Below are 14,163 nucleotides of genomic sequence, written 5' to 3' on the forward strand. Positions count from 1 at the left end.
AAGTCACAATCCCTTTCCAAAGGGTCCTCAAGAGGAGGGTATAACTAACCTGGTGAACTTGAAGAGATCACTAATCTTCTCCACACTCCAGTTTCTGCATCAGTAAAGTATCCAAGTCAGACACGAACTCCAAGTTTGCTGCTATTGCAACGTCCTATCATTCTAGAACGGCAGGGAGCCAGGACACATCACCCTTCCACTCCTGACAGTCTCCAAGCCGTCACACACACAGTTTTGCAGCCACAGGTGGCTGGAGAAGCCTTCTCCGAAAGCTTGAGTTCCCAAGGTATTTAGAAAATTTTAAAGAGGTAGCACACTGTTTGTACATACACTTGTGAAATAATTATAACAACAAGCACAGCTGAAATCAAATGAGAGAGGTGGGGAGATCATCAAAATGTGCACAGAGATAAATCTTGCACAGAGGGAAGAGGCTATTCTGTCAGCAAGCGCATCTCTGGTGGTGCAGCTGAAAGAACTGAGCTGACAATCTACAGGTGCACACCGTGGGAGTCATTGGGGGTGAAACCAGGAGGGGGTGTAATCACAGCTCGGAATCCACGTGAGGTCCATCCTCCAGCACACTTACCCATCTGCTAGGCTGTGGCGTATCTATTTCATTAGTGCTTTCTAAGAGCACAGGCTTTACCCCTTTCTCCAAGAGCCACTGGAAGAAAACCAATGATGAAAAGAAAACAAAGACACGAAGAAGTTAACAAGGCATATGTACGTTGAATTGGAAACTCAGTCCTTTTCTCTTATTGACAACATTGATTCAATGTTTGTGTAAGGAGTTAAAATATATATGTGTGTCTGATCTATCAATCATCTATCCTCTTATAAAAATGGAAATTAAGCAAACTTTCAAGATCAGATTAATTTTGTTACCTTCCCTTTTACCAATGGTGCTTTTAAAAAAACATTCATGTACCCTGTACTAAAAAAAACTTGGCTCCAAATCAGGTGGCAAAATTGCCCCACTTAATAATTTTAAGCTAATTTTGAGTGCACCATGAATCAGAGTGATGTCGCATAGCTTATTTCAATAAAACAACTGAGGGCAAACTAAGCTACAGGGAATCAAAGAACTTTGTGTCTTAGTTCATCAATATTTGCACTTTCTGGAATTCTAAGGATAGCTACCAGAAATATGTGTTATTTCTGGTATTTGTGTTAAAGACACTGATACCCATTAGTAGAAATCTCGTTTGTCTTCTGTGGTGGTAATGACAGAATCTTTTTAAAAAATATATTCATTCATTCATTTGATTATAATTTACCAATTGGTTATTGAAGGCCTACTATGTTTCAGGCACGAGCTGAATCATTGATCACTTGAATGTAAAGACGAAGTTCTTTGCTTCAAGGATTTTATTATCTAATGGGGAAAATAAACACATTTTTCAGACCACTACATCATAATCTAATAAGTGCTAAAATGAAGAGGTGTATACGTTGGAGTAAAAGGGAAAGAAGAGAGAGTACTTGGGACTGTGCTGGGGTTGGAGGAGGTCAAGGAAAACTTGAATCCAACGTCACTTGGATTAATACTTCAAAGTGAGTGTTTCCAGGTGGTTGCATTCAGAAATGGAGCTCACATGTCTGATAGAGGGATCACCATGTGCAGAGAAATGGCAGGGTGAGAACATGGGTCAAAATCACAGAATTTCAAATGGTTTGATATAAACAAGAGAGAGAAGAGAGGGGACTGATAAAATAGGTAGGACACAAAAATGGAAGGAACTAGACTATCTTTCTAGAGAGCTCATATTTATATTACAGACTGTAGGAGCCTCTTGGATAATTCTGAGAAAAGAAATGAGTTTTAGAAAGACTGCAATATTAGTTTTCCAGCGTTGTTGTAACAAAATACCCCAAATGCAGTGGCTTAAAATAACAGATATTTATTCTTTCACAATTCAGGCAAACAGAACTCTGAAATCAAGGTGTCAGGGTTGCTTCCTTCTAGGAGGTTCAGGAGGTAAATGCCTCTCCCCTAGCTTCTTGCGGTTGCCAGAAACCTTGAAGTTCCTTGACTTATGCAAGCATAACTAGAGACTCTACCTCTGCCATCACATGGCATTCTCCCTGTGTGTCTCTGGCTCTATGTCCAAATTTTCCTCTTCTCGTAAGGACACCAGTCACATTGGAGTAGGGCCTACCTCAATCCATTATTACCTAATTTAACTTGATTACATCTGCAAAGACCCTATTTTCAGGTCACGTTCACAAGTAATGGGGATTGCAGCTTTTTTTCAACTCACAACCACCTCTGTTGAGGCAGGCGAATAGGATCTGGAGGCAGGGAACCTAAGGCCTATTCATGCTGATTTCCTAGAACTGAATCAAGAGGAAAACCCCACCTCTCCACACCCAAGTAACAAAAGGATCAGAGGCTACTCCCTTTATACTGTGGTTGCAGACGAAACATGGAAAGCACCTCTGATTGGTTCCCTCCAACCAATCAGACTAGTTGCTGGCCAAGTATTTATGTGTAATTTTGTAACTTCACTTCAGCCTATGATTGGTCACCTCCTGGTTGCCACTCCTTTATTTGCACAGGGTAAAACCAAGTAACCAATGGGAAACATCTAGAGGGTACTAAAACCCCAGAAAATGCTGTAACCAGCACTCTTGAACCACTCCCTTGAGCCACACCCACTCTGTGGAGCATACTTTCATTTCAATAAATCAGTGCTTTCCTTATACAACGAACCACTGGAATAATGAAGGGAAGGAAAGACTAGAGTCTGGTATACCAGTAAGGAAGCTATTGTAGTTGTCTGGATAAGAATTTCCAGAGAAACTGAGAGTTTCAACTAAAACGAGAACCATAGGAGTGTAAATACAGATATTTGGAGTTACAATCAAGAAGTCTTGATATTTAATTTAACGTGTAGAGTAAGTAGAACAGTTATTGCTTCTGGGTATACCGGAGCCAAAAATAAATATTTGCCTTATCAAGACCCATTTTAAAAAATCCTCTATATTTACCACCCTGTTATAATCGGGGTTTTCTATTAAAATCTCCACTAATTGCATGATTCTCACATCCCTTTATGTCACCTTTCTTAAAAGACACCTTCTCACTTGAGTTATCTTTCACCTTCCCTTTCATCCCTACAGTTTTTTACCCTGAATTAGTTCTCCTAAAACAGTGAAGTGCATAAAATCATCTGGGAAATTTGTTAAAATACATTTTTGTCCCACCTCCAAATATCCTAAATAATTAATTCTAGAGTAGCAATCAGGAATTGGCCTTATAATCAAAATGCATATGGTCCCTAGTGACACTTGGAAAAACAGTCACATCATTTCAGTATTAGAGTGTGGCTCTCTTATTTTTCAAATGCATGTATTATTTTTTCAGTCAACAGGAGGACACTGGGTAATGTCATTCATTATAAGGAATTCAGTCAGTATTAATTTTGAGATATCGTTCAGTTCTGCTGAACTCTTATCTACTACAATGCCCAGTCTTACTTCCCAAATTTAATAGGTATTAAGTCCAACACTCTCAACTTCCTCTTACCCCATCTTATTTAGTTTACGTCATACACTTCAGGCTGTTTCAAGTAATGTTCAGCAATTTAGGAGATGTTGGCAATTTCAGGTCTTGTCATCATAGTTTCCCCCAGTGGCTTTCCTCAGACATCATCATTGTCCTGAAACATATCTAACACATTGTTCTCCTTCCATATTTAACATCTGCTGGGGACTGAATGATTTCTCCCATCCTCACCCCCCATTACCCCACTGATACGTTGAAGCCCCAACCCCACTGTGATTGTATAAATAGGGCTTTATAAAAAGATAATTAAGGATATTGAGGACACAAGGGTGGAACTGTAGTCTAATAGGATTGGTGTCCTTACAAGAAGAAGAGAAACCAGAGCACCAATTCCCTTCTCTTCTCTCTCTCTCTCTCTCTCAGAGAAACCAGAGCACTATTTCCCTCCCCTCCCCTCCCTTCCCCTCCCTTCCCTTTCCCTTCCCTCCCCTCTCCTCCTCTCCCCTCCCTTCCCCTCCCTTCCCCTCCCTTCCCTTTCCCTTCCCTCCCCTCCCCACTTTTCCCCTCCCCTCCTCTCTCTCCATACATGCCCAGGAAAGGCCAGGTGGGGACCCAGCAATCCAGACTGTAAGACTGTTGTATTTTGTTATGGTGGTCTAAGCTTACTAATACAGCATCGGATTTTCATTATCCTCATGGCTTTTGTAAGCTTTCCCAGAATTATCCCATGGCCAGACCTGCTTTTTTCTTTTTCTCCTGTCACCCAGGCTGGAGTGCAGTGGCATGATCTCAGCTCACTGCAACCTCTGCCTCCTGGGTTCAAGCGATTCTCCTCCCCTCAGCCTCCCCAGTAGCTGGAATTACAGGCGCAAGCCACCACGCCGAGCTAATTTTTGTATTTTTAGTAGAGATGGGGTTTCACCATGTTGGTCAGGATGGTCTTGATCTTTTCGCCCACCTCGGCCTCCCAAAGTGCTGAGATTACAGGGGTGAGGCACCATGCCTGGCCCAGACCTGCTATTGACCTGCTTCTATCTAAATCTATAGTGTCATTGATAACCTTTGTTAAGCGCTTGTAGAAGGCATTACATTTTCCATGTATATGGGATGCATACATGCCTACAATTTAAATGTATATATAAACCTGTATATAAAATATGTATATAGGCTGGACACAGCGAATCATGCCTGTAATCCCAGCACCTTGGGAGGCCGAGGCACATTGATCATTTGTGGTCAGGAGTTTGAGACCAGCCTGACCAACATGGTGAAACTGTGTCTCTACTAAAAATGTGAAAATTAGCCAGGCAAGCAGTCCCAGCTACTCAGGAGGCTTGAGGCAGGAGAATTGCTTGAACCTGGGAGGTGGAGGTTGCAGTGAGCCGAGATTGTGCCACTGCACCCCAGCCTGGGTGACAGAGCAAGACTTTGTCTCCAATGTGTGTGTGTGTGTGTGCGTGTGTGTGTGTGTAATGATTTGATAATTGTATATTATTGTACGCACCATCTCAGTCTGTCAGGGCTGCTATAACTTAGACTTGGTAATTTATAAACAACAGAGCTTCTCAGAGTTCTGGAGACTTGGAAGTCCAAAATCTAGGTGCCAGCAGATTCAGTGTCTGCTGAGGGCCTCTCCCTCATAGGTGGCACCTTCTATGTGTCCTCACACGGGAGAGGTGAACAAGCTCCCTTGGGCCTCTTGTGTAAGGCCACTACTCACATTTATGAGGTCAGAGCCCTGCGACCTCATCACTTCCCAAAGCACCCCTCTTCATACTACCACACTGGGGATTAAACTTCAACAAATGAATTTTGTGAGGATACAAATTGAGATCATAGTACGTCCCCACTGTCATATAAAACTGATGAATTACTAAACATCAACAATAAAAGCAACTGTTGCTCTTACTAGATATTAGATAACTTGCATGTTTTATCTCTTTTTTTCTTCACAACAAACAGGCAGGTAGATTTCATGATATTACAGACATGAAAACTGAGAATCATACCTTCCCCGGGTTGAAATTCCTGCTAGAGTCAGTACCTGAAAACACAGATCTGTCTGCTTCTAACATCATTTTTTTTATCCAGCAGATTATTTATCTTCCACAGTTAAAAGTTATAATCATCTAAATCCCGGTGTTCATTCTCTAGCATGAGTGCCATGCAAACACAATTTCTTGTTTATTCTGGGATGAAAAAGATTATTGCCAATAACATACTGATTGGCCAACAATAGTTTCTGAAAATTTAATTGCAGAAACAAAACAATGGAACATTCATACTACTCAGTTGTATATTTACAAAATCCCCAAGTCTCCTATAGCTATACCGATATATAAGTGTAACAACTTTATTGTTACAAATAAAAATATCAAGAAGTTTCATGTTTTACAACAATATATGTTTTGATATGCGAATGTTGAATTCCTTTTTGCTATTTGACAACGACCTTAAAATTGACTGATAGCTGGCTTCAAGCATTACATGGACCTGTTAAAACTGGCATTTAAAGAACAGATTTATTGTTTACTGATGAGATATTTCCTTTCATGTGAGTGCGGTACCTAGTTGTTCATTTTTGGCTTTTTGTCTAAGGTCAAATGCAGGATCAATTTAAAATTTTATAAGACCTTGTCTAAAACTCTTTCCTTCTGTAACCACGATGATCTACAAGGCTGCTTCCATCTCTCATTTCAATATGTGAAAGTTCTATTAGAATTTGAGGTGACAAATTGCTTGCAGCATGAAGCTGAAAAAAACAAATTAGAGAACTCTGTAGCAATGTTGTTAGGGCATTTTGCCTACCTATCAAATGGCAGAGTTTAAAATCAATTGGATTATATAAAATGCATTTTTCAGCTCCAGCTCATGTTTCTCCTTTTTATGAAAAATAAGAAAACTGAATGCAGCATGGGTATGAAACAAGGCTAGAAATCAAAAATTGTTAAAGTATGAAGAAATGAAGACTTCATCTTTAAGATCAAACATGTCAGAAATTTCTTAGTGCCATAGGTTCCGTGGCGGTTAACATGTATGGGAAATGCCTCCCTTTTACAAATGGGATGAAAACTTATGAAAAAAATGAGTCATATTTGCCAGTACACAAAGTAGGTACTATTATAACTAATGTACTTTTCACAGCAGCATTAACTCTTTGTAAGTAAAAGGTTTCCCTTTCCTGTGTCTTTCACTCTCTTACTTTCTAAAGTCTAAGTTCCTGATTTTCTACTCTTCTTGCCCTTCACACTCACTCACCTCACCCTGTTGTTGCCCTCGATCGCTCGCAAAGCTTCAGCTCTGAAATCCTTATAGATTATCCACACAACTCCAGCTCTAACTATCCACTTTATTATTAGTCTCACTTCTCTTATTACCTGCTGCTCATGATTTCCTGGACTCCCTATGTTATGTGAAATTCAATACATCTAAAACCAACATTATTATGTTTTACAAGATTAGTAGTTCTTCCAAGAGATCAAATGTTAGTCCTTTGTACCATTATGCTTCCAGTCTTCCAGTAATACCTGGGAGTCATACTTGACTGTTTAATTAAAAATAATTGGTAAATATTGTCCATATTTATGGGTATATGTGATATTTTGTTGCATGCATAGAATGTGTAATGATCAAGTCAGTGTGTTTAGGGCATCCATCATCTCAAGCATTTATCACTTATATGTGTGGGGAACACTTCAAGTTCTCTCTTCTCCTTACTTTGAAATACACCATACATTGTTGTTAACTGTAGTCCTTCTACTATCAAACATTACAATGTATTCCTTCTATCTAAATGTGTGGTGGTTAATGTTCTATCTAACTGTATGTTATCTAACTGTATGAAGAGTGGATAGAACATTCAGTTAGAGCATTAGCTAACCTCTCTTCATTCCCCTCTCCCAACACATCCATATCCTTTCAAGCCTCTGCTATCATTCTACTCTCTACCCCCATGAGATCAACTTTTTAAAAATCCTCCTTCTACATCAGTTATTTACTAAACTTCATTGATTTTTTTAGTGTAAAGTCCTTCTCTCTTTCTTTCATTTTCTTTTTTTTTTTTTTTTTTTTTTTTTGAGACGGAGTCTCGCTCTGTCGCCCAGGCTGGAGTGCAGTGGCCGGATCTCAGCTCACTGCAAGCTCCGCCTCCCGGGTTTACGCCATTCTCCTGCCTCAGCCTCCCGTGTAGCTGGGACTACAGGCGCCGGCCACCGCGCCCGGCTAGGTTTTTTTTTGTATTTTTTTAGTAGAGACGGGGTTTCACCGCGTTAGCCAGGATGGTCTCGATCTCCTGACCTCGTGATCCGCCCGTCTCGGCCTCCCAAAGTGCTGGGATTACAGGCTTGAGCCACCGCGCCCGGCCCTCATTTTCAATATCACTAGCACATTCCAAAGTTTTAACATCTCTTATACAGATTATTGTTGTCACTTTTTCTTTTATACTTTGGTTTTACCACTCCAACCCATTCTACATATTAATTATATCTTTATCTTGCTGGAAAATATTACCTTGTTCCAATTGCTCTCTTGCTGCAAAGTCATTAATGTCACTCTACTTCCTGATGATAAAGCTTACACTAACTATTAATACTTGGCCTACAAGTCTGTTAAAACTTCATTTCCTAGTCTTCTTTCCAACCTTGTGTTTCACTACTCCCCTACATAATTCTGTTAGTTGATTCATTATTTTCTGGACATATTATAAAGCAAAGACTTCATTTGTGTTATTTCCACTTCCTTGAAATATTTTTTCTTGTTTTCATAAGGCCCCAGCTCCTGCAATTCTCCATAATGACCTATCTCCAGCCCCTCTGTGAATGATTCCTTATTTTTAACTTCTAAACCACTTACCATCTGTCATATGTCTTCAGCATATGGAAGATCAATGACAATTTATATAAGCTTCTGTCTGTCCATGTGTGTTGTAATGTTCTTGAGAAAATGCCTTTTTCCCCCCTGATTATCTAACACAGTGTTCCATATTCTACATATAGAAATCATAATAAATATTTCCTTGCTGTTATTAAAGGTGATGATAAGGATGGTGTTGACTAAGCACATGGCCATCATTAGAAACAATTTTATGGTATACGGTCTTGGGTCCCTTCCCTGCTCATCCCTCACATTTGGCCCCAACCTGAGTGGAACTTGGCATCACTTAAGATTTTAATAATCAGAAGAAAGAAGGGAGATATTCTTAGAAAATAAACCAGCATATGAAAAGGCAAGGGGGTACAGACAGTGATCAGCGAATGGAGAATCAGCATGTTGTGAGTGGAGAATATTGTTCACTTAGAAGTCTGGCCAGATTGGAATTGAGTAATGAATATACTAAATGTAATGGCTGAAGACTGGAAACAACCCAAATGTCCATCAGGTAGATAAAATAATTGTATACTCATGCAATGGAACACTTCATAGCCATATAAAAGAGTAAACCCAACAATAAACACAACATAAATAAATCTTATAGACAAAATTAATACACATTGTGTGGTTCCATTTCTGTTAAATTCAAAAATAGGCAAGATTAGGCCAGATGCAATGGCTCACGTCTGTAATTCCAGCACTTTGGGAGGCTGAGGTGGGAGGAACATCTGAGGTCAGGAGTTTGAGACCAGCCTGGCCAACAGGGTGAAACCCTGTCTCTACTAAAAATACCAAACAAATTAGCCAGGCATCGTGGAGGGCGCCTTTAGTCCCAGTTACTCAGGAGGCTGAGGCAGGAGAATCGCTTGAACCAGGAGGTGGAGATTGCAGCGAGCGGAGATGGCACCGCTGCACTGCAGCTTGGTCGACAGAGCAAGACTCTGTCTCAAATAAATAAATAAATAAATAAAATAGGCGAAATTAATGTATCACTGGAAGCAAAAAGGCATTGTTACCTTTAGGGGCATTGACTGGGAGAAGGCATGAAAAAAACTTTTCTTTTTTTTTTTTTTTTTGAGATGGAGTCTCGCTCTGTCGCCCTGGTTGGAATGCAGCAACAGGATCTCGGCTCACTGCAAGCTCCGCCTCCCGGGTTCATGCCATTCTCCTGCCTCAGCCTCCCAAGCAGCTGGGACCACAGGGGCCCGCCACTATGCCCGCCTGCGCAGCTAATTATTGTGTGTGTGTGTGTGTGTGTGTGTTTTGTTTGTTTGTTTGTTTGTTTTAAGTAGAGACGGGGTTTCATCGTGTTAGCCAGGATGGTCTCGATCTCCTGACCTCATGAACTGCCCGCCTCGGCCTCCCAAACTGCTGGGATTACAGGCTTAAGCTACCGCGCCCGGCCGAATAAACGTTCTTATATGCTGAAAATGTCCTATATTTTGATCTACATCATACACAAAAGTAGAAACATTGAGCTTAATATTGTTTCTTTTAACTGTTGATTTTATCTTAATAAAGAAGCAAAACAAAAAAAGAGAATGCAGTAAGAGATTACATTATATACCAGTAAAATATTATTGTCATTTCTCACTCTTGTAAACAGAATTCAAACATTATCAGCAAAACCATAACTTAAAGTATAGCTGTTTTGTAGACTACATATACTCAAGTGAATGTAGGAATGAATACGCCATTGTACGGCTGGAGTTCAAGACGGACTTGTCTTTCCCTACATTTTCTACCACGAGCACAGAAAACAATGAGAACCACACACACATGCCTCAGGAAATTTAATTATACTATAGGTATGGTAAAGTAGGATCACTAATGTTCCAGGGAATTAAATCTTTGATGATATAGAAGGACATTTTATATCAGCATCATCATAATAAGCACTCAATAAATGGGAGCTATTTTCTGCCAAGTATTGTGAAACACACATTCTGAATACATTATCTCTTTTACCAATCACTAATGTTCTAAGTTTGGTACTACTGTCTGCATTTTAAACGTAAGGTAAGTGAATCTGGGAAGTCAAGAAACTTCTCCATTAACACAAATGGTAAGTGCTAGAGCCAATATTCAAAATAGGTCTGTCTGAGGGCAAAACCTGTGTCCTGTTCATTACTGTACTTCACTGTCTCAAGACACTTGGAAATTAAATGTAAATGTGGATGAAAGTACTTTGGGAATAAATGTTGAAATAATAGTAATTTACATTTCTCTCCTACCTCTGCCCTTTTCACATAATAAAGAATAAAATATAGAATGAAAAGTCAGTTGTATTTAGGAAGAAAAGGACACACACAGTTAATGCATAACAGTTAAAAATTAGAGACAGTTAAAATAAAAATTAGAGACAGTTGAAAATTAAAGGGTGAACTTCAGTAAATCAGACACTGAAGGAAATTTTTAAAAGTGAACTTTGCCTGGGGGTATTGGCTCACACCTGTAATCCTAGCATGTTGGGAGACCAAGGCAGGAGGATCACTGGAGCTCAGGTGCTTGACATCAGCCTGGGCAGCATAGTAAGACCTGGTCTCTGTTAAAAAATATATATATATATGGAATATATATATGATATATATTTATAAAAAATATAATACATAAATAATAAATAATGTATATTCCATATATATATGTGAAAGAAGATACAGCCCCCAAGGCAATGGTCTGAGAAACAAACAAAAAAGATAAACAAAGAAATGTTTAAAATGTGGGTAAATACTTTCCAAGTATTTCTCAAAGCAAATAATCATTATGTTGAATTTGATAGTGAAAATATAAGATAAAATAAAGATTCTAGGTAATGATCACTTATAATATGGGGATAACTAGATTTAAAACTTTCTATGATCATAAAATTGTTTGGGAGAAGAGTAAAAATGTTTAATACAATTAGATATATAAAGTATTAATATACAGTGATAAACTAAAATAATAGAATAAGAGTACCTTTTTTTCTCATTTCCAAAGTAATGAGAAAAAATAAACACAAGAATAAAAAAAAATAAAAATAACAAAATAAATAAAATGCAAAATGTCAGTAGAGAAATGAAGCCAAATACACCAATAACCATAATAAATACATATGGATTAAAATTGTAAATTAAAAGAACAAGATTATCACTATGGAAGAGACGGTTAAATACTCACCAAGATCTGTTTCTGTTTCTTCTTGGGCCCGAAATGACTCCACATCCCGTACTTCCTTAGGTATCTGTTATTGATTATGTTTTAGCCAATGAACTGTGAGAATAAGTACCTCTTCCAAGTCTTTCCCATCAAAACTTCCCACATGGGTGCTGCCACACTCTTTTACCTTCTACTATCTGTTACAAAAGACAAGAAAGCCCCTATGAAATGGCACTGTGGAGGACAGCCAGGACTCATGTATGAGGAATACAAAAGATTCTATCACATCCATTATTATATGCATATAATATATAATTACGTGATATATTAATTATATATAATATACATTATATATTTGTGTGTACACGTACATAAAAATATATAAATATTCATCAAATTAAAATTATCCTGAGAATGAAGGAGGGATTTCAAAGTAGAAAACCTATTGAAAGTCTATTAAGATAATTTCTCACATTAAGAGATTAAGAGAAAAATAGAAAAAAAATGAGATTACCTAAAACTAAACAGCTTCTACACAGCAAATGCAACAATCAACAGCCTGCAGAATGGAAGAGAATATTTGCAAACATCTTGTAGGGGGTTAATATCCAAAGTATATAAGGAACCCATACAAGTCAGTAGCGAGAAAATAAATAACCTGATTTTAAAATGGGCAAAGCGTCTCAGTAGATAATTCTCAAAAGAAGAAATAAAAATAATCAACAAGTACACTATAAAAGCCCCAAATCATGAATCATCAGGGAAATGCAAATTAAAATCACAATTAGATATCATCTCATACCCATTAGAATGGCTACTACCACAAAATCGAGAGCTATGTGTTAGAAAGGATATAGAGGAAAAGGAAGCCTTGTACACTATTGGTGAGAATGTAAATTAGTAGAGAAATTATAGAAAAAGTATAGAAATTCCTCAAAAAGTCAGTAAGAGAACTACCGTACAGTCCAGCAATCTCTCATCTGGTTATATGTCCAAAGGAAATAAAATCAGTATGTTGAAGAGACAGCAATGCTCCCATGTTAGTTACAACACTATTCACAACAGCCAAGATACAGAATCAACCTAAGTATCCATCAACAGATAAATGGATAGAGTGTTGTATATATACACAATGAAATACCATTCGGCCTTAAAAAGGAAAGAAATCCTGTCATCTGAGACAACATGAATGAACTTGTAAGACATTTTTCTAAGCAAAATAAGCCGGGCACAGAAAGACAAACACTACATGATATCACTTTTACTGATGCTCCCCGACTTAAGGTGGGATTATGTCCTGATAAACCCTGTGTTAAGTTGAAAATATCATGAGTCAAAAAATCATTTAGTCTACCTAACTTGCCAAACATTATAGTTTAGCCTAGCCTACCTTAAATGTTACATTAGCCTACATTTGGGAAAAATCATCTAATGAAGCCTATTTTATAAGAAAGTATTGAATACCACATGTAATTTATTGAATACTACACTGAAAGTGAAACAAGGAATGGTTGTACGGGTACTTAAAGTACAATAGGACTCTAACTGAATGTGTATCCTTTTTGCAGCACCATCTTAAAGTCAAAAAACAGTAACTCAACCCGTGGTAAACCAGGGAATGTCTGTATGTGGAATCTAAATAGTTGAACACTTAGAAGCAAAGACTAGAGTGATGGTGACCGGGTCTAGGGCTGTTGGAGGGAAGATATTAGTTAAAGAATACAAAATTTCAGCTAGATAGGAGTAGTAAGCTTAAGAGTCCTATTGTACAAGACAGTCACTATAGTTCATAACAACGTATTGTATTTCTGAAAATTACCACGGGAATAGATTTTAAGTGTTCTCACTACAAAAAATGATAAGTGTGTTAGGTAAAGCATGTGCTACTTAGTTTGATTTATTCATCCCAGGATGTATATATATTTCAAAATACTATGCTACACACAATAAATATATATACAATAAATATATTTGTCATACATAGAAACTGATGAATTTTTGCAATTAAATAATTTTTCAAAGATTAGAGGAAAATAACACAACAAAGATGATATCATGCAATTCATGATAGTTTAATACCTGTTCTCCACAATATAGAAAAAAGTAGTAAACCACAAATCTGAAAAAGGCATATTCCAAATAGTAAAGCAAACTTCGATTAAACCTTTAAAACACTTATTTTAAAATCTGAATTTCAGCAGGAAGTTTCCTGTTTATATAAATCCCCAAACTGATTTGACATAAATAATAATGTGAATTATTTACTTACCCAGTGAATTAAAATAATAAAAAAAAAACCATTATAAACATTAGAAAACATTAAAGCAACTTTCATAAGAGGTAGTGTTATTGTCTCAGGAAGGGAATCTAGAAATAAAGTGTTATAATTAATAATAGAATTAAGCAGATATACTACATATTAGATCCACATTCAAAAATCAGATGCATTTTATACACTAGAAATTGACAGTTAAAAGTATATTATTTAGAAAAGATAGAATTTGCAATAGCAAAAACAATTTTTTAATATGTCCAAATATATATGTCTTAAAAGTCTAAATCATAGCACCAAAGGGTGCCAGCAAAGAAGGGGTAAATCTACTATGACATGTTTCTCTCGCTAATTACAACTGAAAATTCTGGAC

General features: G+C 37.6%; 1 long non-coding RNA gene across 1 annotated transcript in view; it reads right to left on the reverse strand.

The window, feature by feature from the left end:
• The window catches only part of LOC116271487, a 189,575-nt gene extending 176,918 nt beyond the window's left edge, over nucleotides 1-12,657 (reverse strand). The window contains exons 1-2 of the long non-coding RNA XR_004180093.1: nucleotides 11,540-12,657; nucleotides 50-667 (exon numbers count right to left, since the gene is read on the reverse strand). This is a non-coding gene — a long non-coding RNA (uncharacterized LOC116271487). The remainder of the gene's footprint in view (nucleotides 1-49; nucleotides 668-11,539) is intronic.
• Nucleotides 12,658-14,163: the final 1,506 nt, after the last annotated feature.

The sequence above is a fragment of the Papio anubis genome, chromosome 19 (genome assembly GCF_008728515.1).
Source record: "Papio anubis isolate 15944 chromosome 19, Panubis1.0, whole genome shotgun sequence".
NCBI lineage: Eukaryota > Metazoa > Chordata > Mammalia > Primates > Cercopithecidae > Papio > Papio anubis.